At 46.7% G+C, this 25,059-nt stretch overlaps 1 long non-coding RNA gene across 1 annotated transcript; it reads left to right on the forward strand.

Moving 5' to 3' along the window:
• Positions 1 to 4,740: 4,740 nt before the first annotated feature.
• LOC140387744 (uncharacterized) lies at positions 4,741 to 22,469 on the forward strand. The gene is made up of 2 exons (XR_011933994.1): positions 4,741 to 4,853; positions 20,915 to 22,469. It is a non-coding gene; the product is annotated as an uncharacterized lncRNA (long non-coding RNA).
• Positions 22,470 to 25,059: the final 2,590 nt, after the last annotated feature.

Consider the following 25,059-nt stretch of genomic DNA (forward strand, 5'->3'; position numbering starts at 1 on the left):
TATCTGGTACCTGATGCAATTGTTACATGCCACTTAACAGTCCATGTCTTATTGTTGTCCAGGTTTGATGAACGCTATGTTCCCTTGTTCTAGAACCTCAATCATGAAATAACCCTTCTATCACTAATTTTATAACACTTTTGTCAGATCACTTCAGAACTTTCCAGTGAATTTCATTCAGTGAATAATTAATGCTTAGTCAGGGTGGCATGTGTCGCAGTGGATAGCACTGGGACTGCGGCGCTGAGGACCCGGGTTCGAATCCCGGCCCTGGGTTTGAATCCCGGTCTTGGGTCACTGTCCGTGGAGTTTGCACATTCTCCCCATGCCTGCGTGGGTTTCACTCCCACAAATCCAAAGATGTACAGGTCAGGTGGATTGGCCACGATAAATTGCCCCTTAATTGGAAAAAAAATAATAGGGTATTCTAAATTTAGATTTTTTTTTTTTTTTTAATTAAAATTAATGCTTAGTCTCCACCAACCTAGCTGGTTGATAATAATAATAATCTTTATTAGTGTCATAAGGGGCAGCCAGGTGGCGCAGTGGATAGCACTGCAGTCTCACAGCGCCGAGGTCCCAGGTTCGATCCCGGCTCTGGGTCACTGTCCGTGTGGAGTTTGTACATTCTCCCTGTGTTTGCGTGGGTTTCACCCCCACAACCCAAAGTTGTGCAGGGTAGGTGGATTGGCCACGCTAAATTGCCCCTTAATTGGAAAAAATGAATTGGGTACTCTAAATTTAAAAAAGAATTAGTGTCATAAGTCGGCTTACATTAACACTGCAATTAAGTTGCTGTGAAAATCCCCGAGTCGCCACATTCCGGCGCCTGTTTGGGTACACTGAGGGAGAATACAGAATGTCCAATTCACCTAACAAGCACTTCTTTCGGGACTGTGGGAGGAAACCGGAGCACACGGAGGAAACCCACGCAGACACAAGGAGAACGTGCAGACTCCACACAGACAGAATAAACCTTGGACCCTGGAGCTGTGAAGCAACAGTGCTAACCACTGTGCTACCGTGCCGCCATTTGCCTCAGTACCATGAGTGAAAGTGGAAAGTTAAGGGCTCCTGCTTTCTACAGTGTTGTCTGATAGGATTAGCCTCACCTATAATACCCTTATGTTAGATAGCCCATTGATCATCCGACCCTCTGAAAGAGCACTCTACCTAGGCCCACTCCCCCCTATCCCCAGAATCCCACCTAACTTGCACATCTTTGAACACTAAGGGGCAACTTAGCATCGCCAATCAACCTAACCTGCACATTGGGAGGAAATTGGAGCATCCGGAGGAAAAACGCGCAGACACAGTCAGTCACCCAAGGTTGGAATCGATCCTGGGCCTCTAGCACTGTGAAGCAACTGTGCCAGTGTGTCACCGTGGCAGCTATTTGATGGCCCTGGTAATGTAGACAGTTCAGCTGTTTCTCATAGATATCATAGAATTTCTATTTTAACTGTCACATTATTGAGTGGCCGGAGTGCTTATCAGTTTTGGGTTTTAGGGCCCTTTTAGTATGAAAGCAACGATTTTATGATGGGCACGTGACACGTATTGTAATTTTAAAATCGAACTGGTCTGAAGCTGGGCGTCAAAATGGATCCAGACTCCTTGCTACTGGAATGGCCAGTCATGCAATGCACTCTGCCAAGCCAGTCACCCAATAGTTAACATCAACTTCAACGTAAAGTTTTCACTGCATCGAATGCAGGCAGCAAACAAGGTTTCAATTTATAGTACTGTGCTTTCAAACATCAAATAGGTCTGCCCATTTTTGTCAATTACAATCAAGGTTTGGATGGGATGTCCTGGGTAGCATTCACGGATTTCTTAATGATAATTCCTAAAGAAAACCTTAGCTGCAACAGTTAATGTCTCAATGCACAGGGCACAGAAATTTGTGAATAAAATGAACATTTAAATTCAAAATCAATAGACTTTTGCAAATACATTTTATGCCTTTACTGCACAAGTGTTGAGCACATCCTGATGCAGATAAAGGAACGTTTGATGAGAAGGATTGAATATTGGGAACAAAACTCAGTAGATTTTCCTTCCATTGAAATTATTTAAACGAAAATACGAGTTGTCCAAGACGCATGTGGACCTCCCTGCCAGATTTTCCTTTCTGTGCTCTGCCCAGGCAATGCTTAACACCAAACAGTCAAGACAAAAGTGCATCCATGGTGTTCAATTCACAATTCACTCCAAAAAAGACAACTTCAAAGCACTAGTTTCACATCTTAGGAAAAGGCAATTCAATCCGTCGAGCAGGTTCTGTGCCTGTCTATTAGAATATGACTGATCTATATCTCAGTTCCATGCCTTCCCTGGCTTAGATTCATATTTTTAAATTCTGCACCATTGAATTGGTTTATTGCGCGTAACCAAAACTCTCTAACTGCTCCAAAAGTCTGGCTTTTTGGATATACGTTCAGTGAAATTTAATAGTGTATTGCCAGTTCTAACCACTGCCACTAGAGGCCACTGATGTTTAGCTCAATGCGTTAAGTACTGAGCGAACTGATGTTCTGTAAAATGGGGTTCTTAAATCTAAGGCCTACTTTTTCAAGAATATTTCAAACTTTATGAGATATTCTATACCTCAGAAATAACTAAATTATTAAAATATGAGTTAATATGTGGGATATTGTCCAAAAACATTTTTAAAAAAATTTATAATACCCAATTTTTTTTTTTGTCCAATTAAGGGGCAATTTAGTGTGGCCAATCCATCAAACCTGCACATCTTTGGGTTGTGGGGGCGAAACCCACGCAGACATGGGGAGAATGTGGAAACTCCACATGGACTGTGACCCAGGGCCGGGACTCGAACCTGGATCCTCAGCACTGCAGTCCCAGTGCTAACCACTGCACCACATACCGCCCCTGTCCCAAAACATTTGCATTGTTTAACTTTAATGTTTTACTGCGCCGAGGTCCCGGGTTCGATCCTGGCCCCGGGTCACTGCCCGTGTGGAGTTTACACATTCTCCCCGTGTCTGCGTGGGTCTCACCCTCACAACCTAAAGATGTGCAGGGTAGGTGGATTGGCCATGCTAAAATTATCCTTAATTGGAATTTTCTTTTTATCTTTAATGTTTTGTGGATAGGTGTAAAATATGAATATATTTCGGAAAATGTATTTTGCAGGTAATATCCTCATACACTGCACACCACAACGTAACTCACTGGAAATTCCTGTATGACGTGGTAAATAGAAACCACAGGGAAAAGTACTTGCTGAATCTCCCAAACTGCAGGTAATCTCTATAAAAACAAAGAACCAGCTCCAAATGAGTAACTGAATCCGGAGCTGTGAGGTCATTAACAATTATCTCTGGCTTGTATCAGAAGATCCACAACTGATCTCTGCAGGTCTCCGGGAGAGGTCTGAAAAAATAAACTTTAGAATTCTTTTGGGTTTCACATTTCATTCAATTCAGTGAGTAACAAAAGGCCTCAAATGGAATTCTTCACACTTGGTCACTTCTAGATGAGGCCTTATTATTCTGAATTCCTTTCAGCAAAGTGCCAGAAGGGTTTGTCAGCCAATCTTTTATGTCAGTTCTGGTAAAGAACGGAAATGGACAAACAAAAAAAATTGGGACCAATGTTAAACAAAGAAAAGCACCAAGTAATTTGAATGATCCAATTTCACATGGGAAACGTTAAAACATTTTTTTGTATACCCTGTTAACACAATTAACACTCCTCTGTTATAGAAAATCACAAGGGACCTGGCACCCCGTACTATTTTCAGTATCTTTACAGAATTAAAACAGGGCAAGTACTTTTCATGCATAAAATTGGGTCGGAAACTCCTTCCCGCCATTCAGTCTCACTCGAGTTTCTAAACACTATTCGGTCCTTGTTGTGAACCATCTGCCAGCTCATTAAAGTAAGGTAAACTCGCCATAGTCTCAGTGACCATAGCTGCTTTCCCCTTTGAAGGGGAGAGCTTACTGGTGGTGTTTTAACCTGAGGATAACCACACCTCAGGCAAGGGGCAAGGTTGAGAAGACCATGAATTTTTTTTTTTTAATTTTAGAGTACCCAATTCTTTTTTTTTCCAATTGAGGCGCAATTTAGCGTGGCCAATCCACCTAACCTGCACATCTTTTTGGGCTGTGGGGGCAAAACCCATGCAGACACAGGGAGAATGTGCAAACTCCACACGAACTGTGACCCAGGGCCGAGATTCGAACCCGGGTCATCAGCGCCGGTCCCAGTGCTAACCACTGCGCCACAGTGCTGCTGAAGGCCATGAATAACTTCATGAATAACTACAGCCCGGTACAGTAATTGAGCCTTACATCACAAACCAGTTGTCCAGCCAAATGAGCTAAACCGGCCCCCATTAAGGTATTGGCAAATGAGGGCCAATGTTACCACAGTCCAAATTTCCTGGTTTTCTAATTGCAATACACTCTGGTAAGCTAGCTTGAGGAATGTAAGGTGCAGCTGTTGCCAGGACCAGCTGAAACTGCTGGAAGTGAACAGTTTTTATCCTAGATGTTGATGGAATCTTGAATGACATTTTGACCGCCATTACTTTTGACATCCTATTTCCGCTATCTTGAGTTTATTTTGACGGTGCAAGACCATCAGGAGATTTACACCCTTCTCTTTTACACATTCACTGTGGTTGGATATTTGCTATTACTGTGGAGGAGAGGGATAGATCAAAGTCGATGCCCCTTTTAATTGCCGCCCATCTCTCTCCTTATTGCCTTCAGCTCTGAACTCTGGTTGTGTGTGAAGGCAACAGCGCTGAACTTGGACTTCAAGGTTCAAAACTGGCTAGAATGGACCGACCTGAACCAAACGGAGAGATGTCACAAAAGGTAAGTGGATCAGAGGGCCCTCCATCTTAGCTCAGCACAAACATTTCTAAACCTACTAATAAAAATACATAATTCCCATAGTATCAACAGAGCAGGCAGCATCAGGAGAGAGGGGTCGATCCTGCAGGTTTATGGTGCTAATATTGTTTCCTTCTTAACTGATGTTTCCTGACCTGCTGAGTATTTTCAGCATCTTGAATTTTTATCTCAGATTTTCAGTATCCATAGTAATTTGCTGGACTCAATGATGTAGAATATGCACTAAACACTAGAAATTGCAACTCAGAAAGAATCCATTCAACCTCCTGAGCCAGTGCGCACTCTCCTGCAGCCTCATTCTTCCAGATCCTTTATATGCTTCCCTTTCAATTATGAACAGTCATAAAGATCTACAGCACAGAAAAGGCTATTGACCCACCTGCACCTGTCAAAAACAACCACTGAACTATTCTAATCCCATTTTCCAGCATTTGTCTTATATGCCTTGGCATCGCAAGTGCACAAAAATATTTCTTAAATGTTATGAGGGTCTCTGCCTCCACCACCCTTTCAGGCAGAGAGCTCCCTCTGGGTAAAAAAGTTTTTCCTCACATCCCTTCTCAACCTCCTTCTTCTTACCTTAAATCTATGGCCCCTTGTTATTGATTCCTCCACCAAGGGGGGACGTTTCTTCCTGTCAACTCTACCTATGTCCCTCATAATTTTATACATCTCAATCATGTGCCCCCTCAGTCTCCTGTACTCCAAGGAAAACAATCCCAGTCTATTCAATCTCTCTTCTTAACTAAAGCTCTCCAGCCCAGGCAACATCCTGGTAAATCTGCTCTGCACCCTTTCCAGTGCTATTACATCCCTTCTATAATGTGGATTGCAGAACTGCACATTCTTTTTTAAATAATATTTTAGTCCCAGTCCCAATAACCACTTGTGGTGCTGCTTCCCTACAGTTTAGTAGATCTCATTTCATAATCTTCCTCATTATTTGCCTTCATTTTCCCAGTGGGCATCCTCAACCTCATCATTCCTCATTCACCATCGGCACCTTTTGTTATGTAACCCCAAAAGTCACCAGGTTTTTCTCACCTTTTTTACCGCATCATCATGCTGCTGCTGTTGGTAATGCTGATCTCCATGAGCACCCTCTTCCCCACTCTCTCTCCCCTCCTACCAGAGCCCAGTTACCACTTTGCTTCTAACACCCTCTCCCTATCCACAATTCCACAGTCTCCCTTTCTCCCACGAAACCCTTTCTCCCAAGTCCCTATCCTACTTTGTCCAGTATCTTTCTCTTCCGACCCCATTTCCCAGCCTCGCTCTCTATCCTGTAGAACTCATCCCTTGAGTTGAGGGGATTGTCCTATCAGGGGAGATTGAGTAGACAAGGCCTGTTCTCTGGAGTCTTCTCTGGAATAAGAGGTGACCTGATTGAGACATATCAAACCCTTAAGGGGCTTGACAGGGCAGATGCTGAGAAAATGCTTCTGGGGAATGTAGAACACTGAGTCACAATCTCAGAAAAAGAGGTTGTTGCTGATTTTCTCCTTGGTTCAATTGCTCTGTTTTATTACCTTTGCTCTCGAGTCGCCAGGTATCTTTATGATACCGCCACGAGGTTCAAGTCCGAGTAATGATCAATAACCCAATACACCTATTAGTAAGATTTAAATCAAAGCACATTTATTATACACAGTAATCGCTACTCATGCACAAATTCTATGTCTAAGCTACTTCTACAACTAACAGGCCTATACTTAACTTTGAACTGGCCCACCAGGTATGGGGAACAAATGGCTTTTCGTTCGGGTTCAGAGACTGCGGGATTCGAAGTTGGTACGGATTGGTAGCTAGGAGCGCCTATCTCGTAGCGAGCGTTGATTTAAGACTTAAGATTTTGATGATCACTGGAGTCACTGTGCCAGTCACGGTCAATGTTGGTTCCTTTTGCTGGGTGACCCGGGCAGGAAGAAGAGAGCGGTGAAGAGAGCGAAGAGGTGAAGAAGAGAGCAATTTGAACTTGGGGCTCAATTCTTATAGTCCCCAGGGGCTTCCCGCCTTTCGGGGCGGACCCTATACCTGGTCCCAAGTGATTGGACTTTGTCTCAATCGCTTGGTTCGATTTTCTCCAATACTGGAGCGGTTCCCTGATCAATGGGCGGTCTTGAGGTGCTCGTTCACCTCCTTTGTTTTGCTGGCGCCGAGGAGTCTGGCTTTGCTTTGTGTGTCAAAATGTTACTTATTGTTCCCGGGGATTGCTCATCAGTATGCAGATGGCTGTTCACTTTGTTATGCTGATGGTCGCTGGTATCGATGTTGTCTGGTTTTTGCAGAGGTAAATACACAGCAAACCTGCAGCTGCTGGTTTTTGTCTTGTTGGCTGACTTTCCCATCAGCCTTTGCTGTTCGCCATTTTGAATCGGGAGTTGGCCATTTTAAGTGGCTACAAGGTCAATCATTTAGGACTGAGATGAGAAGAAATTTCTTCACTCAAAGGATGGTGTATATTTGGGATTCTCTGCCCAGAGAGCTATTGCTCAGTTGTTGAGTACATTCAAGATAGGAAGTAAGGGATGGGGATAGTGTGGGAAAGCATAAAGCTAGAAGGTCAACCATGATTTTGTTGGATGGCAGAGCAGGCGTGAAGGGCCCACCTCAACTCCTATTTATAATGTTTACCATTTTCCTTCTTCTGTCCACCAAGCCCCATTTCCTGTCTCCTCCCCAGCCTATCATATCATAGAATCATAGAATTTATAGTGCAGAAGGAGGCCATTCGGCCCATCGAGTCTGCACCGGCTCTTGGAAAAAGCACCCTACTCAAGATCAACACCTCCACCCGATCCCCATAACCCAGTAACCCCACCCAACACTAAGGGCAATTTTGGACACTAAGGGCAATTTATCATGGCCAATCCACCTAACCTGCACATCTTTGGACTGTAGGAGGAAACCGGAGCACCCGGAGGAAACCCACGCACACACGGGGAGGACGTGCAGACTCCGCACAGACAGTGACCCAAGCCGGAATCGAACCTGGGACCCTGGAGCTGTGAAGCAATTGTGCTAAGCACAATGCTACCATGCTGCCCCTAAGTGCCACCCCTGACAACACATCTGCCAATCTCAGTTATCATTGGCGGCAACCAAGTTTTGTTGCTGAGCTGAAGGACTCTCTGTGGTGGAATATGGTAACATGGAGTAGAGCAATCATTTTCAATTTCAGGGCCATGGCCCGCAGGTGGGTTGTGGGCAGGAAGATCATGGGGCCATCGATTGCAGCGTTCCTGATCGTGGGAAGAAGTGCCCAATGGCCACGACCGGCATTTAAAAATGCTGGCCGCAGCTGGCTTTCAGAATGCCGGCCATTCCGCACATTTGTGTCCCCTCAGCAGTGCACAGGGCCATAGCCAAGCAAGGCAGACAGCCTCCTCCTGACGCCAGTGCTCCGTGTACACTGATGCCATGTGCTCTGGGCGCAAAAGAGTTTCCTCCATTTTGTAGCTGCCAGCAGTGCTAGTGTGAGCTAGTGGAGCGCTCCTTAAGAAGAAGTTGAAATCGGAAGCAAAGCAGTGTAAAGATGATTTCTTGAGGTATGGGTTTATCAATTGTGCCAATACAAATCAGGTTGCAAAGCTCATGCCAGGGAAGTACTGGCAAATGAAATATTAAAACCCTCAAAACCTCAAAGGCATTTGAAGACTAAGCATGGATGCAGAGAGAACGTAAATCATCAGCTGAGGTCCTTAGCAGAAATGTAACATTGAATGACAAAGCAAGTGAGATCTTGAGGACCAAGCAGGCTCACCTGTCACAATAAAGGAAAGCAAAAATGGTGGGTTGCAAAGTTCCAGCGGCATGGGTCATGAAGGTCGGCCGGCATGAATCTTTTAAAAATATTTTTTTTTAATTTTAGAGTACCCAATTATTTTCTTTCCAATTAAGGGCCAATTTAGCATGGCCAATCCACCTAGCCTACACATCTTTGGGTTGTGGGGATGAAACCCATGCAGACACGGAGAGAATGAGCAAACTCCACACAGACAGTAACCCGGGGCCGGTATCGAACCCAGGTCCTCAGCGCCGTAGGCAGCTGTGCTAACCACTGCGCCCCGTGCCGCCCTACCACCGTGAATCTTGAAGGATGACCAGTTGGTAAAAACGGATCACGGGCAAAAAAGTTTGTAAAACACTGAAGTAGATGGTTGGCAACCGAGGTTACCATCGGCTCAAGATGACAGTAAAAACTGACTGCAGCTGTCTTTACAGTAAGATAGTATAGGTCACCAACTCTGATTAAATAAATTAATGGACTCTTCGACCAGGGGTTGGAGGGCTGCTTGTAGAGGAGGGTGGTTCTGGTGGCTATAAGAGCGGTAAAGGGGAGGGGTAGTTTAAAGCTACCAAAACATACAACTTACCTTGTGGAGTCACAACCGTATCATTTATTTTGCTGGCTGACTCACAGATTTGCAATCCTGCTCAAACCACTCAACCAAGACTCCCCGGCTTAGTATCCCACAGGTTGTCCGACATATACGAGACAAGAAACACACTTAAAAAAAATAAATTTAGAGTACCCAATTCTTTTTTTCCAATCAAAGGGAAATTTAGCGTGGCCAATTCACCTACGCTGCACCTTTGAGTTGTGGGGGTGAGACCCATGCAGATACGGGGAGAATGTGCAAACTCCGCACTAACGGTGACCCGGGGCTGGGATCAAACCCGAGTCCTCGGTGCCGTGAGGCAGCAGTGCTAACCACTGCGCCACCAAACCTGCCTCCCCTCCATTGACTCCATTTACACCTCCCGCTGCCTGGGGAAAGCGGGCAGCATAATCAAAGACCCCTCCCACCCGGCTTACCCACTCTTCCAACTTCTTCCATCGGGCAGGAGATACAAAAGTCTGAGACCACGCACGAACAGATTCAAAAAGAGTTTCTTCTCTGCTGTTACCAGACTCCTAAATGACCCTCTTATGGACTGACCTCATTAACACTACACTCCTGTATGCTTCACCCGATGCCAGTGTTATGTAGATACATTGCATACCTTGTGTTGCCCTATTATGTATTTTCTTTTATTTCCTTTTCTTTTCATGTACTTAATGATCTGTTGAGCTGCTCGCAGAAAAATATTTTTCACTGTACCTTGGTACACGTGACAATAAACAAAATCCAAATCCAAACCGTGCTCCCCCGCCAATAAACATACTTGAGGGATACTTGAGTGGGGGGGGGAGAGAATGTCTTTTCCCACAATTTCTCAGGGCACCTGACCTTTATATTGACCCAATATTTTTATCATGCTCATAATTAGAACACTATATTGTCAAATGAACACTTTAATGTCTCTTATTAGTCTTGGGTGCCCCTTAGATGAACTATTGTGGGTTGGCATGCCCACACTAAATTCTTGACTTCAAAGTACAGTCAACTAATTGGCGCATAAAATGGCCACCAGGCTAGATAGATTATAATCGATATTACTATTGAACTGAAAAGGATTAATTATTTATGTAAGGGATGTGGCCACAAAGTTCAATATTACCACCCCCACCCTGCGTAATTTTATATCAATGCCTCTGTATATTGTGTATGTTATGTGTTCAGATGTTCACAGTGGAATTCCACACAAACTGGCACATATTTTCTACCGTGGGTCAGGACATATTTTGTGGCGTGGGTGAAGAGATAGAATGCAATACTTTTCAATTTCAACTGTTCAACACATTCACAGCACTTTTTACACATCACATTTTTCCACAGGAACAGAGGGTTGTGTGGGCGTATGTTTTAATAGTGGTGCTAACATATACACAGGGCATTGTGCTTTTCATAATTATTTATTTATGATTCATTTTACTCTGCGCAATTCACACATAGAATTCTAAATTACAGCAAAGTACAAATGCCATAATACTGACTGGAAAATATTCTCTTTTGTTGCGTTTGGTCATTAAGTAGATTAAATTTAGATACCTGGACAAAGCCTTGTTTGCCCAATTTAGATTCATTTTAGTTTAACTTATAAGAAAAATATATCACATGTGTACAAGGGGCAGAAGTAGCAATTTTTACTTTGTATGCCTTGCCTCAAAGTACCCACATAATGGGTGCTAGAGATGCACAACAGCATACTCTTTAGATCCATTGCAACAATTGCCCATTTTAGAGCTTGCTCCATTTCCCATCGTAATTACAGGCACGGGGTGGGGGGGGGGGGGGGGGGGGCAGTGCTCACACATTTTGGGGTTAGAAAGTGCAATTGAGGGCGACACGGTGGCGCAGTGGTTAGCACTGATGCCTCACAGCGCCGAGGACCGCGTTCGATCCCGTCCCCTTGTCACTGTGCGTGTGGAGTTTGCGCATTCTCCCAGTCTCTGCGTGGGTCTCACCCCCACTTCGCAAAGATGTGCAGGCCAGGTGGATTGGCCACGCTAAATTGCCCCTCATTTGGAATTTTGTTTGAAAAAGAAAGTGCAATTGAGGTGCAAATGATTTAGTGTGGTGCTGCCATATGCCCCATTTGCTGTAATTGTTTACCTTGTTTGCACTGAATCATATTTCGGTCGGTGAGCCATTGAAATCTCCATTCACATCAGCGGGGCCGGAAGATCATGCCAGCTTGAAGGGCTGGAATGTTCCGGCCAATGATTGAGCTTCCACAGCTCTCTGGGGCAAAGAATTGCAAAGATTCACAGCCTGCTGAGTGAAGAAATTCTCCTCATCCCGGTCCTAAATGGCTTCCCCGATGTTCCAAACAAAAATAAAAAGCCATATTTGTTGTCTACAAGTGTATGAAAGCTTATGTCTCAGTCATTTTGATTATTTTTCTTCTTTTATTTCTGCGGATTGGTTTTTCTAAATCTGAGAGCTAGCATTTCTTGCTTCTCCCCCCCCCCCCATCCCCGCGCCCCCACCCGCCATCTTGATTAGGACACGATGGTTTGTTTCCGTCAGTAATTCCATCTCGGAAGAGAAGAAAGAAGAAGAAGTGAGGTGCCGGGCTGGTCGGGCTGCTTTGCCGAGGTAGAGGCAGAGGTTCTCCTACTCGCACTTGTCCTCGGGGCAGGAGCATGCTTGTGTTCACAGCAAAAGGCTGCTTTCTTAAACTTTACCAATCCTTACACTCACATGTAAAAACAGAAAATGCTCAGCAGATCTTCCAGCCCCTGAGCGGAGAAAAACAAATCTTTCAGGTCAGTGAACTTTCATTGAAACTGTGAAAAATCAGAGATGGTGATGGGTTTTAAGCAAGTCATTGGGGGTGGGGGCGGGGGCGGGGGGGGGGGGGGGCACAGGCTCATGGTTCAAATCCCACTTTAGGGCTTGATGGCTGCAGGAATTGTGTTGGAAACATGGCAAAGCAGGTTGATTGTCAGCCTGTAAATCCTTCCAATATGCTCGATGGTAGGTGATAAGAACAGAGAGTTTCCTGATCAGCCATAATGTAGAAGACAACGGCAAACCCCCGCTGCTTTGCCAAGCACAATCATGGACATATTCAATGGAAGCCAATGGTTGCCTACATTCTCTTAATACCTGGGGGAGGGGGGGGGGGGGTAGACAGAGACAGAAGGGACAATATAGGACAGCAGGAACCTAAGGCATAAAAACAGAAAATGCTGGGAAAACTCAGCAAATCTGGCAGCATCTGTGGGGACAGTTAACATTTCAAGTGAATTGACCCTAGGAACATAAAGCAGCCCAGGAGAGTGTTCAAATCATCCTTCACACATCTGATACCACCTCCCTTTTATAATTTTGACCTCTAATAGTGTTACAATTATGAGTTTTGGAAGATTATTCTATTTTGGCACTGTAGCTTTAACTAGCTGTAGAGTTAACGAAGAAGGTCATGTGATCTATTCTGCAGTCTGCCTGACAGTAAGTCTGGGTGGCTTGATTATTATAAATCAGCAGCTTAGATTGTTTTACAAAGATGAAGGTATACGTGGCTAAGTATTGACGCCAGCGTAAACACCGGAGTGTTTCACACCGGCGTCAACGGGCCTCTTAGCCCAGCGATTCCATGGCCCACAGGAGGCCAGCATGGCGCAGGAATGCTCCACGCTGCTCCAGCTGCCATATGTGGCCCTGCACTGCACTGCTCGCCGCGGGTCTGCGTATGCGCGTGCAGGCCAGCCGCGGGTCTGCGCATGCGCAGCGGCCACTTGCACGCCGGTGCCGCGTAACATGGCAGAGCCACACAGCGGGCCAGCGCGGATGAAGATATGCCCTCCCCAGATCGCGCGCGCCCGCCGATCGGTGGCCCCCGATCGCGGGCCTGGCCCTCGTGGAGGACCCCCCCTCGGAGTCTGATCACCCCGCCCCCCCACCAGGACGGCCACCGCAGCCGCGACGCCGAGCTCTTACCAGGTGGAACCATATGTAAACCATGCCGGCGGGAACTCGGCTGATCGACCGCGGAGAATCGCCGCGGGGACCTCTTTCAACGGCCCTTGACCGGCACCGCGTCGACTGCACGCGACTGCCGCCGATTCTCCGGTCGCCGGAGAATCGCGTCCCGGCGTCGGACCCGATCGTGGGTCTGGGGCCCCATTCTCCGCTCCCGCGCCAAGTGCCATTGCGGCGCGGAGGCTCGGAGAATCCCAGCCATGGTATTTACACCTGGAGACAATGGCAGCAGTTTCTGAGTTTACAATGAGTAGATTCTGAGTCACCCAAAGTCCTAGAAAGGTGTTAAAGGTATCAGGCTATAAAAAGTTGCGCTTCTACTTTTAAATTGAAACGAGTGGCACATCAGTTATCCGAATAATCTGCCGGAGAAAGGACTGCTGTGAGATTCTGAACATTCCTTAGAGTATTGGTAATGACAGCCCTGATGGAAGCAGTCTGAGCTTGCATTGCAGTAACTTGACCTTCCCCTGAGTTTCCTTTACAGCACCTAGACATTGGATGGCTTCTGCTTGTGCAGCTAATGAAGCTGAGACTTCAGCCACCCACTGCATCATGGTTGGGTCCACAAGTGTTTATTAAAGAATATTTTTATTGAAAGTTTTCCATTGTCCATTTAGGCGCAACAAATCCCCAAAATCTAGTACAGTATAGAATGATCACTATTCTACATATATATAGAGAAAAGACCAGCAAATATTCATACAATTGACAATCATTGTAATCATTGCAGTTGCCATCTCCTTTCATAAAGCTAATGAAAATGAAAGGATGCCAAAAAGAGTGGGGGTCTCAGGAAAACTGGATAAAGCCATGAGCACATGGCATTATGGTGCAAGCCCTTCTCCACAGGACATCAAAGACAGAGCTACACAATATGCGGGATCCCACATGGGGTCAAATACAATCAATCAGGACCTGACTCAAGACTGCCAAGCAATGGAAGGATACCCCCAAAAAAGGGAAACAACAGGAGACCGCCGTCGGTACAAGACATGGCCTGGCAGTGTACACTCTTATATACAGGAGCCAGTAAACCAAGGAATCTTGCATCACGCCAAGACTCGGTACACAGTAAACCTCACTTCTCTTTAGCCAAATCAGAGGAACCGTTCAGGCCCCACCATCACCAGGACAATAAAACCATTTTCTAACAGGGAAACTCCACCGACAAGGACAGGAAGAATTGTCAGGACATCCATCAACGGGAAGTCTCGGGAAGGGATACAACTCTCCTTCTCCCGACACAATAAGGGAAACTCTCTAGAATTAAATATAACAAATCAGATCATGTATCAGCACCTCACCGACCCAGATAAAGAAATGAAACCCAAAAAGAGAGAGAAGTACCAGGATTAGCCAATAGGCGGCAGACATGTCTAACAATGTACAATATCACAAAAATGATACCAGGAACAGAACAGCATAACCTAATAATAAACAGGATAATGCCCCCCTCCTCCCCCTCCCCCCACCCCTCGAGAGCCCAAGCCTCAAGAAGGGGGACAGTCTGGAAGTCCCTTTTTAAGACCACTCAGAGGAGGCTGACTTACTCCTCCATCCAGCCTAATCTCCAACTGAAGAAAGACTCTAACAACGCTGAACTCAGACTCGTACTCAGGCCTCACAGTCAACAGGATACGACTTCCACAAGTCCATAAGCCCCAAAAAGGGGACATCTTGGGGGAGGGTGACTTACTCCACCATCCAACATACCCCCCACCTGACCTAGATAAACACAATTACTACTGCCCTAACCGACTCATCGAGCTAACTTAGGCCCTGCCCCAACAAGATTCCACCCATTTCCCTTTATCAAAGAGACCAAACAACAGAATGATATACCCATTGTATATTCCATGAGCCAAGTAGTCAAGTAACCACAATCACTACCTGCGTAGCCAAGTAAATACAGAAGATCATCCCAAAGAAGGCTTAATATCCAAGGAATAGCTGACCATGCCCGAGCTTGCACCAGTTCATATTCCCCCCTACTCCAACAACACCAGATGTGGCAACTACAACGAAAAAGCAAAAAAACACAACCCAGGGTACATGCTCCATCTGTACCTTCATAGGAAACAAGGAAACAACATTCCTGTAGCACACTGGTTAGCACTGTTGCTTCACAGCTCCAGGGTCCCAGGTTTGATTCCCGGCTTGGGTCACTGTCTGTGTGGAGTCTGCACGTTCTCCCTGTGTCTATGTGGTTTTCCTCCGGGTGCTCCAGTTTCCACCCACAAGTCCCGAAAGACGTGCTGTTAGGTAATTTGGACATTCTGAATTCTCCCTTTGTTTACCCGAACAGGCCTGGCAAGCCACACAGTTCAAGGGCAATTAGGGATGGGTAACAAATAGCCACATCCCAAGAATGATTTTTTAAAAAAATACCATACAGCAGTATCTTCAGGAACTAAAGGGCAGCCCCCACTGAGGAAACTGCCCTATCGACTGACAGGATTCTCTTCTCTGCTTTGCTGCAGACTTGATGGGCCGAATGGCCTCTTTCGGCACTGTCGGGGTTCTATGATTCTATTTTATGATTCTCTTTAAGATATCTCGCAGTTCATCAATGTAAGCACCAATAATCTGTCAAGGGAGCCGAGGCTGTCGTCCACAACTTCACACATGATTTTTAAAATAAATTTAGACGACCCAATTATTATTTTTCCAATTAAGGGGCAATTTAGCATGTCCAATCCACCTACCCTGCACATCTTTTGGGTTGTGGGGTTGAAACCCATGCAGACACAGGAAGAATGTGCAAACTCCACACGGACAGTGACCCAGGGCCGGGATTCGAACCCGGATCCTCAGCGCCGCAGTCCCAGTGCTAACCACTGCGCCACTGTGCTGCCCTCAACTTCACACATGATGACAGCCATCACCTCGACGCCAACAATATTGCCAAAGTGTAGGCCCATTCACCAGCGAAACTGCCACCTATTCTACTCTTGTCCCCTGTCCTGGCCACAGGCCATTTGTACCCGATGTTTCACCGCGTACACAACCTACTGTTCTCCAAAGTACGTGTCCCTGCTGAGCTGAGCTGGTGGTTGCGAGTGGCAGTGTTTCTTTTTCAGCATGGTCTTTCTCGTCTTCCTCTTCTTGCTCTTTCACCATTTCTTGGCCAGACTGCAGATCTTGGATATCTAAGAGGTGTAGCCATCTGGGATGGCCACCTCCTGATTACAAAATGGACACTTTGCAAAGATTGCAGGGAAAATGGACAATACTGAGAAAACAAGCAGGTTCAGGCTTTGTCTGCATATTGGAGCCGCAGCTCCCAGACAAGACCAAAACTGTAGGCCCATTAGCACACTAATGGCCCATCTCCGGGAATAAAAGAGTAACATTTGAGTAACAGACATCCCGGTGCCAGAGGAGACCGAAACAAAGCAGGCCAAAGGCCACCTAGGACACACCCAGCCATCAGGGCACCCACCCCTTTATTGGATGAGATCAATATGAATGATCAAGAAATAGCTGAATTGATTGGGGCCTAAAAGAGCGCGAAGCCCCTTTGGGTATAAGAAGGAGCCCCCAAGAGAGAATCGTTCTCTTGGACCCGGCTCTCACCAAGGAGCAACCTGTCCACCAGCTGCACCAGAAGCTAGTAAGTCCAAGGTCAACGCACGCTACCAGACAGACGAACTTAGCTGTTCCCCTGTACCAGTCAAACCCCAGCCGCCTCAGAACTGAACAACGGCCATTGTTCCTCTGACTAAGTGGGCGCTCGAAGCTAAATATAGGCTTTAGCAGTAGTGATAGTTTAGTCTGTAGTATGCATGAGTAGATTTAACTGTGTGTGTAAATAAATAAGCATTGACTTTGAACTAACTAACTGGTGTACCGAGTCTTTGATCAGTATTCGTTTTTGAACCTTGTGGCGGTATCGAAAGATCCTGTCGAGCAAGGATTTTCTGCCTGCGAAAGGCACCTGCTCGCAGGTTTTTGGGCAGTACAGTACTTCGCCTACATTACAGGACTCAACCCCATCACCATTCTCACTGAACACACCCCAACACAGCTATTATTAGACGGTCGACTTAAAGATGGCACAGTCAGCCAAATACGTGCAGCCCGTTGGACCCTTCTTTTACAGGGACGGGACATTACAGTTAAAAGAACCAAGACCCACACTTACCTAGCCGACAATTTGCAATATGCAGGTACCCCACATGAGTGTGAGATCATCACCATAAACCATAATTCAGGCCCATTTATACCTAAGTCAGCTCCCAAGAAAGCAGATAATATACCCCAGAAACCCCAACCCACAGACACGTGCGTGAGGTGTTGGGTGCTCTGAGGTACAGCCAAACCAACACGGTTGCGATTGGTACAACGCAGTTTTATTCCATCCAACTATTTATACATCTCACTTGGTACTCAGCACGTTGTGACTGTGTGAGTGTCTTGTTAATGAGGTCCTGGCCCTGTGCTGTCTCCAGATGGACTGCCCAGGAAGTGTCGTGTTTCTTGTCTTATACTGTGTCTGCTCTTGTCTGTGATTGGCTGTCGTGTTATGTGTGCTAATTGGTCCGTTGGTCTGTCTATCATTATGTATGTGTTATGATGTATGTTTGAATATCATGACAGTGCGCACCCCTGAAAATTTATGTGGGTGGCTCCTCCACAGTTTTGCATGGAAAGTGATTCACTGGTTGCGGCATTTATGTAGAGGACGCGCAGGGACGTGCCCTTGAAGTGATTTCATTAAAGTTGCCAGGACATCTAGGCTCACAGGCAGCAGAACTGGCAGCCATAGCGTATATTGTAGACCACCCTGACCCGTTTCCGACCCCAGCAGACATATATTCGGACAGTTTATATGTCTGCAATAGTTTAACGGAATTCCTACCCCTGTGGGAAACTAGAGGATTCGTTTCCGCAGACGAAAGCCCCTACCCTCAGCCCCATTACTCCGGCATATCCTAGAGACAGATAAAGATAGGAAATATGGTATCATTAAGGTTCGCAGTCATCACTGTTCTTTCCCCCCCCCCCCCCCCACCCCCCCCCCCCCCACCCCCCCCCACCCCCCCCCCCCCCCCCCCCGGCAACGTTAAAGCAGACGCCCTAGCGAAGGCAGGTTCCAGACCTGGTTACTTTTGGAACCCCCCGCCGAGAGCACTCCAGTACATACGGTTCAGGTCTCACAGACCAACATTCAGGATCTAGCGAAAGCCCAAAAGGAAGATGAACAGCTCAGGGAAGTTTTAAAAGGAACCTTCCCAGTCCCGTACGATAAGTTTAAGAACGCAATAACCACACATGACGGTGTGATTTTGAAAGACGGCATTTATGTAGTTCCCAGCTAGGACAGGAACCAGATTATTTGTCAGTTCCATGACAATCATGGACACCAAGGCATTGAACCCACCCTCCCCACATCAGACCCCTTTGCTGGTGGCCTGATTTAAATGTAACCCATTACATTAAAAATTGCTTGATCTGTGCCCAGAACAATCTGAACAGATATGCAAGAAAGGCTCAGCTTAGTCACACCCGCCCCGTTAATGGACCCTGGACGAATTTGCAGATAGATTACATAGGACCCCTACCCGACCTGCAGAAATGATTATAAGTATAAGAATATAATGATTATAAATTATATTCCACCATAAAATGGGTGGAAGCCTTTCCATCCAGAACGAATACGGCCAAAACAACAGCTAAAATCCTCACACAGCACATCTTTACAAGATGGGCCCTCCCGCGCAGTATAGAGTCCGATCAAGGCTCCCATTTTACAGTTCGAGTAATGAAAAACATCCTCACAATTTTCAGAATTAGGCAGAAGTTTCACATAGCTACAACCCCCAGTCAAACGGCATTGTAGAGAGGATGAACAGGACTCTAAAAGCCACTCTCAGGAAAATGGTGCAACAGAACAACAGCACCTGGGATTCAGTTCTCCCATTTGCTTTAATGTTCCTACGAAACATAGTATCCACGTCCACAGGATACACACCCCACACACTCATGACCGGACGGCCCATGAAAGGGACAGAGTACTTATTAGGACTGGATTTGGCCAGCCCCGCAGTCACCGCCCTCACGCATGAAAATGCTGTACAGCAGCTTATTGAGAATATAAAGGCAACCCAGCTCGCAACAGCTGTGAGACTTGGGACCAGGAGGAAACAAAGCAAAGCTTGTTTCGATAAAATGGTACACGCCACCGAGTTTGTAGTAGGGCAGCAAGTGATGCTTTCCCTATACAACTCCAGTTCATTCCTTTCCCCCAAATTTTCTGGACCGTACTCCATCTCTGACAAAGACAGCCCGCCTGTATACAAGATCACATATCCCAACGGCAAGTCTGCATGGTTTCACATAAACCACCTTAAGGCTTATGGCTTGCAGAACAACCATGCACACCACATCTCGCTCGCAGCAGCAGACGAGCACGCCACGCCCACAGATGACGCATTCCTACCCTCCCCCAGCCAGTCCAGCCTGTCCTCAGACACATCTTCAACTCCACCCCCAGAGGTACGACTCCGCCTCTCCCTTCCTTCAACCAGCAGCGACAGCGACAGTGATAGCGAAAGCAATGACGACAGCCACAGCACACCATGTTATGATTACATCCCTGCACCAGGCCCCACTCCCAGCGAATCCGAGCATGATTCCAGTAACCCCTTCGAAATCACGTACATCAAAGCCCCTGACCCAGACCCACCGCCCGACGATTACGGATTACAACCTAGTAGCTCCGACCTCGACACATGATTCTGGCACCGAGACAATTCGTTCAGGCTCATCCGGAATGATGAGATGGACCCCAATTCGCCCCAAGCAGCTTTAGCCAAACTACTCCAGTCAAGAGTATGGCAGCCGGGAGAAGATGATGACGTAGAGTCTGACTCCCACCAAATGAATCCCTTTGCGACCCTGTTCGCTACTGAGCAATGAGGTGTCCACATGATGGTAAAAAGGAACCGATGGAGAGATACGGTGTCCTTTCTGATGGAACCTGCACCATGATTGTAATGTATGTTTGTTCGTTATTGTGAATGTTAAATGTTGTTTGTTAATTTAAAGTTTTCATGGCCCCACGCCACCACTCTTTTAACGCCCACTGGCAGTTAATGGAACAAGTTTGTCCACAGACACCAATCATAACTACTCTCCTGATTTGAAAGTAATCACGAGAGGCAGCCCCGACGACCACATTCTTACCCGTTCTTGCTGGTCACTCAGGCAGTGGAGAAACGGCACTGGTCCCCGCCGTGCCTGAGGACCCCCTCAGGTCAGCTACGCTCGGGTAGAGCACAAACGGCACTGATCACTGTCCTACCCAGGGATTCCACCCATTCTTACCCGCCGTGGCCCATACACACCCCATTTTGGCTTGTTACGTTCAAAATTCTTTTGTTTGATTCTGGCAACCCTTAGGTTGTTTCCGTATGCTATTTACATCCTCAAACATAGGATGGTAGATCGCACAGGCTGTGAGATGACTCGCACTATGTCAGTATTTTTCTCGGATGTCTTGTCCAAATATTCGTTTTTTTTTTTAATGAGGGAGTCACAGATGGTGACCAATTATAATGGGTAATTGGCAACAAAGGACAGACAGACAGACATACGAAATCTTAAGCAAGATAATAACAGATATTATGCTTGTGTCCACAGAACTCTGGAACCTCAGGCACCCCAGAGGAAGAAAAAGAAGAAGACCGACAAAAGGAAAGATGAAGACAACGTTCATGTTTTTCACCTGGATCTTAGCGGGATCCATTCAGATGCGCGCGGACGCTACCCACTGACCCCTACCACACAGGCCGTGAATGATTCCCACCCCTGCCATACACGGTACCCCGAGATAGTTAACCCCAAGATAGTTAGCCCCGAGACAGTTACCGATACCCTGACCTGGTGTGACAAGTTTATCACCTGGTATTCACTATCTAACATAGTAGAAACACTCTTAGTACTGGCGATACTCTGCAGTGTCGTGCAGGCACTTAGACTCAGAAAATAGCGAAGGAGAGCGTCCGCTCTCGCACCCCGATATACACATTTAGATCCCCTATCTTTGGACTCCAACAAACCCCCCAACCTCTTTAAGTGAATTAAAGTGCATCCATTTTTCTTTGTGTGTGTTTTTTTCGTTCAATAAAGATATGTCAACCTCTGTGCTTGACTGCCAAGCCAGAGAAACTTGTGTTGCTGCTATTTGTACAGATTAAAGTGTTGTAGATTATTTTTGATTGTTTAAGTGAGGATAGTTTATTGAGGATAGTTAGAGGTTCCAGTTTTTTTATTTTATAATGCATGCCTGAATGTCATAGCACCCCGTAGAGTTTTATAATTGTGTATGTATGTAAAATGATTTTAGGTAAAAATTGTGATTCATAGGATAGGGAAGTGTAGAGCCCGTGAAGTGCTTATGGGTGCCCCGCTTGGTCAGAGAACGAAGACAACGCGGTAATGTGATCCTTCAAGCTTCGCGTTGAGGATCACAAGGAGGGAGTGTAGCCATCTGGGATGGCCACTTCCCGATTACAAAATGGACACTTTGCAAAGATTGCACGGAAAATGGATAATACTGAGAAAACAAGCAGGTTCAGGGTTTGTCTGCATATTGGAACCGCAGCTCCCAGACAAGACCAAAATTGTAGGCCTATTAGCATACTAATGGCCCATCTCCGGGAACAAAAGAGTAACATTTGAGTAACCGATACTAAGGCAGACACCCCGGCGCCAGAGGAGACCGAAAACAAAGCAGGCCAACGGCCACCTAGGACATGCCCAGCCATCAGGGCATACCACCCCTTTATTGGATAAGATCAATATGAATGATCAAGAAACGGCCAAATTGATTGGGGCCAAGTTCAAGGCCCGCCCAAAAGAGCGCAAAGCCCCTTTGGGTATAAGAAGGAGCCCCCAAGAGAGAATCGTTCTCTTGAACCCGGCTCTCACCAAGGAGAGACCTGTCCACCAGCTGCACCAGAAGCAAGTAAGTCCAAGGTCAACGCACGCTACCAGACAGATGACCTTAGCTGTTCCCCTGTACCAGTCGAACCCCAGCAGCCTGAGAACCGAACAACGGCCATTGTTCCTCTGACTGAGTTGGCACCCGAAGCTAAGTAAAGGCTTTAGCAGTAGTGATAGTTTAGTCTGTAGTATTTATGCATGAGTAGATGTAACTGTGTGTGTAAATAAATAAGCATTGACTTTGAACTAACTAACTGGTGTACCGAGTCTTTGATCGGTATTCGGTTTTGAACCTTGTGGCGATATCGAAAGATACCTGGCGACTCTAGAGCAAACGTAATTAGAATTAAGGAAGGCGACCATATTGACCGCCATATTCAGAGCCAACCAAAGAGAGCAACAGAGGAGAAAGACATCAGAATGTCGGGAGGGGAGGAGTGGGATGTGGAGGAGAAGATAAGCATGTTCATACTATCAGCAGCTGCTAAATCAAGAGAGATGTGAGTTGAAGGGGAAGTGGTATTTGAGAAGGAGGAGTATGTATGAGGATACCGGACTTCCGGTGACGGCGGGCGGGAGGCGGCCGCACAATGGAGGGCTCCCGTTCGGCAACGGCATTTTCGGGGCTTTACGCCCGGTCCCAGGGTCCGCGGAGGCGGCAGAAGCAGGGAGAAGGCACGGAGGAGGCACAGTGAAGACACAGGAGGAAAAAAAGAACAGAAAAATGTCGAGGGTGACCAAGAAAACGGCCGGAAAAAAAACAGCTGGAGGTCCGTCGGGGAGTGGAAAGGTCACCGCGGGGTCACCAGGAAAAATGGAGGCTGGAGCACCAGGGAAGGCCGCACTGCTTACGGCTGAAGAAATAACTAAGGTGATGGCTGCGGAATTTGAAAAGCAGTTGGCGCAGATTGCGAAATGCATGGAGACGGTGAGGAAGGAGATGAGGGAGGTTTTGAGTGTGCTGGTGGAGGAGGCAGTTTCCCCGGTGAGGACGGAGGTGGCGAGCGCAGTGGCGGAGGTGCGAGAGCAAGGGGAGGCGCTGAAGGAAGTGGAGGAGACGTTATTGCAGCACGGTGATCCTGAGCTGGGCCAAGCAGAAGTGGGTGGTGCAGTGGGCTGGAGCTGGTGTACGTGTATACCAGGACTTTACGGTGGAGCTGGCAAGGAGGCGGGCTGCCTTCAACCGGGTAAAGAGGGCACTGTACATTAGCAAGGTGTGGTGCGGCATTGTATATCCAGCGAAGCTGAGGGTGACTTACAAGCTCAGGGACTTTTATTTTGGAACGGCGGGAGCAGTGGAGGAGTTTGCGAAAGCAGAAGGACTGTGGCAGAACTGAAAAATTGAGGAATGGCCATGTGCCGATGTAACCTCATGACTGTATTTTCTTCTTTTTTGTATCACTGCGCGTGGGTGTAGAGATTAAAGGAGCCAATGTGGTATATATTTGGACAAGGGAAGGGACGGGACTTTCACTCGAAATGAGAGTTCTTTGGGGTGTAGGTGGATATGCGGGGTTTGTGTGCTAAAAGGGGATCTATGGGCTTTCCTAGGGCCGGGCAAGTGGGAAAGGGACCCGGGCGGGGGCCTCCACGCTGGCCGGTTTAAGCCGGCCAGTGAACGGGAGTGAGGTGGGGGGAGGGGCTGCGGCCATCGGAGCCTGGCAGAACAGGGACCGAGTGGTCTAGCCGGGGTGGAAAGTTGGGGGGAAGGAACCGAGGTTGGGAGGAGGAGTTTTACAAGAGGCAGTGGATGGGAGGAGCTGGAGACCTGCGGTGGGGGGGGGGGGAGCTGTGTAAGATTAAGGGTGACTACGGGTAATCCCTGATTCCTTTTTGCCATTTGTTTATGTAAACATGCAGGTTGACGTTCGGGGGTTGGTGGGTAGATGGGATCGTTGTTATTATGGGGACTGACATATCCTGCTGATTATTGTTTATTGTTGATGGATGTAAATGTGGGAGAAAATGTGAAAAAGGAGGAGAATAAAAAAATAAAAAAATTTAAATTTAAAAAAATGTATGAGGATACCACCTTCTTCACTGGTTTAATCCCCATTACTGGCAACAGCCTCAGCAATGCCAGCCACTGTCTTCTCAATTGGGGTAAAGACATGTTGCCAAGCCACATCCACGATGGTCAGATCTTGCTGCCTCCAGTTATCCAGCACCAGAGGCTATGCCTCTCTGCAAGAGAGAGAGAGGGAAAGGTCTGAGCAATTTGGCAATCATAGTTGAAAAGCTGACCGACTGTGCAAGCTGCTAGAAGTGGATGTAAAGGTTGCAACAAGTTACGTGTTTGAGGCTGAGGCGAAAATTTGCATTTTGTGAATGAGTTATGATGGTAGGGATTGTTGGTAGGTGAGTGAATGGGGTGTTGTGCTTGGAGTAGTGAATGAGGTCAGTGGTGTAATTGGTGGAATATGGCATCTCTAGCAAGGCCAGCATTTGTTAACCATCCCAAATTTCCCTTGAACTGAGTGATTTGCTCGATTATTTCAGGGGCAGTTAAGAATCAGCCACATTGCTGTGGATCTGGAGTCACATGTAGGCCAGACCAGGAAGGAAGGTGGATTTCCTCCCCTATAGGCCATTAGTGAACCAATTAGGTTTTCGCAACAATCAATGATAGTTATGGTCACTATGGTGGATGACCAGCAGGGGACTAACTGTATATTCCAGATTTTTTTTTTAATTGAATTTAAATTCTAAGTGTCGTAGTAGGATTTGCTCCCATGTCCCCAAGCATTATCCTGGCCCTCCGGAATACTAGACCAGTGACATTATTCCTACACCACCCATTTCCCCATGTGTTGCCGCTATTGGGCATTCCCATGTCAAAA

This window comes from Scyliorhinus torazame, chromosome 13, assembly GCF_047496885.1.
Source record: "Scyliorhinus torazame isolate Kashiwa2021f chromosome 13, sScyTor2.1, whole genome shotgun sequence".
Lineage (NCBI taxonomy): Eukaryota > Metazoa > Chordata > Chondrichthyes > Carcharhiniformes > Scyliorhinidae > Scyliorhinus > Scyliorhinus torazame.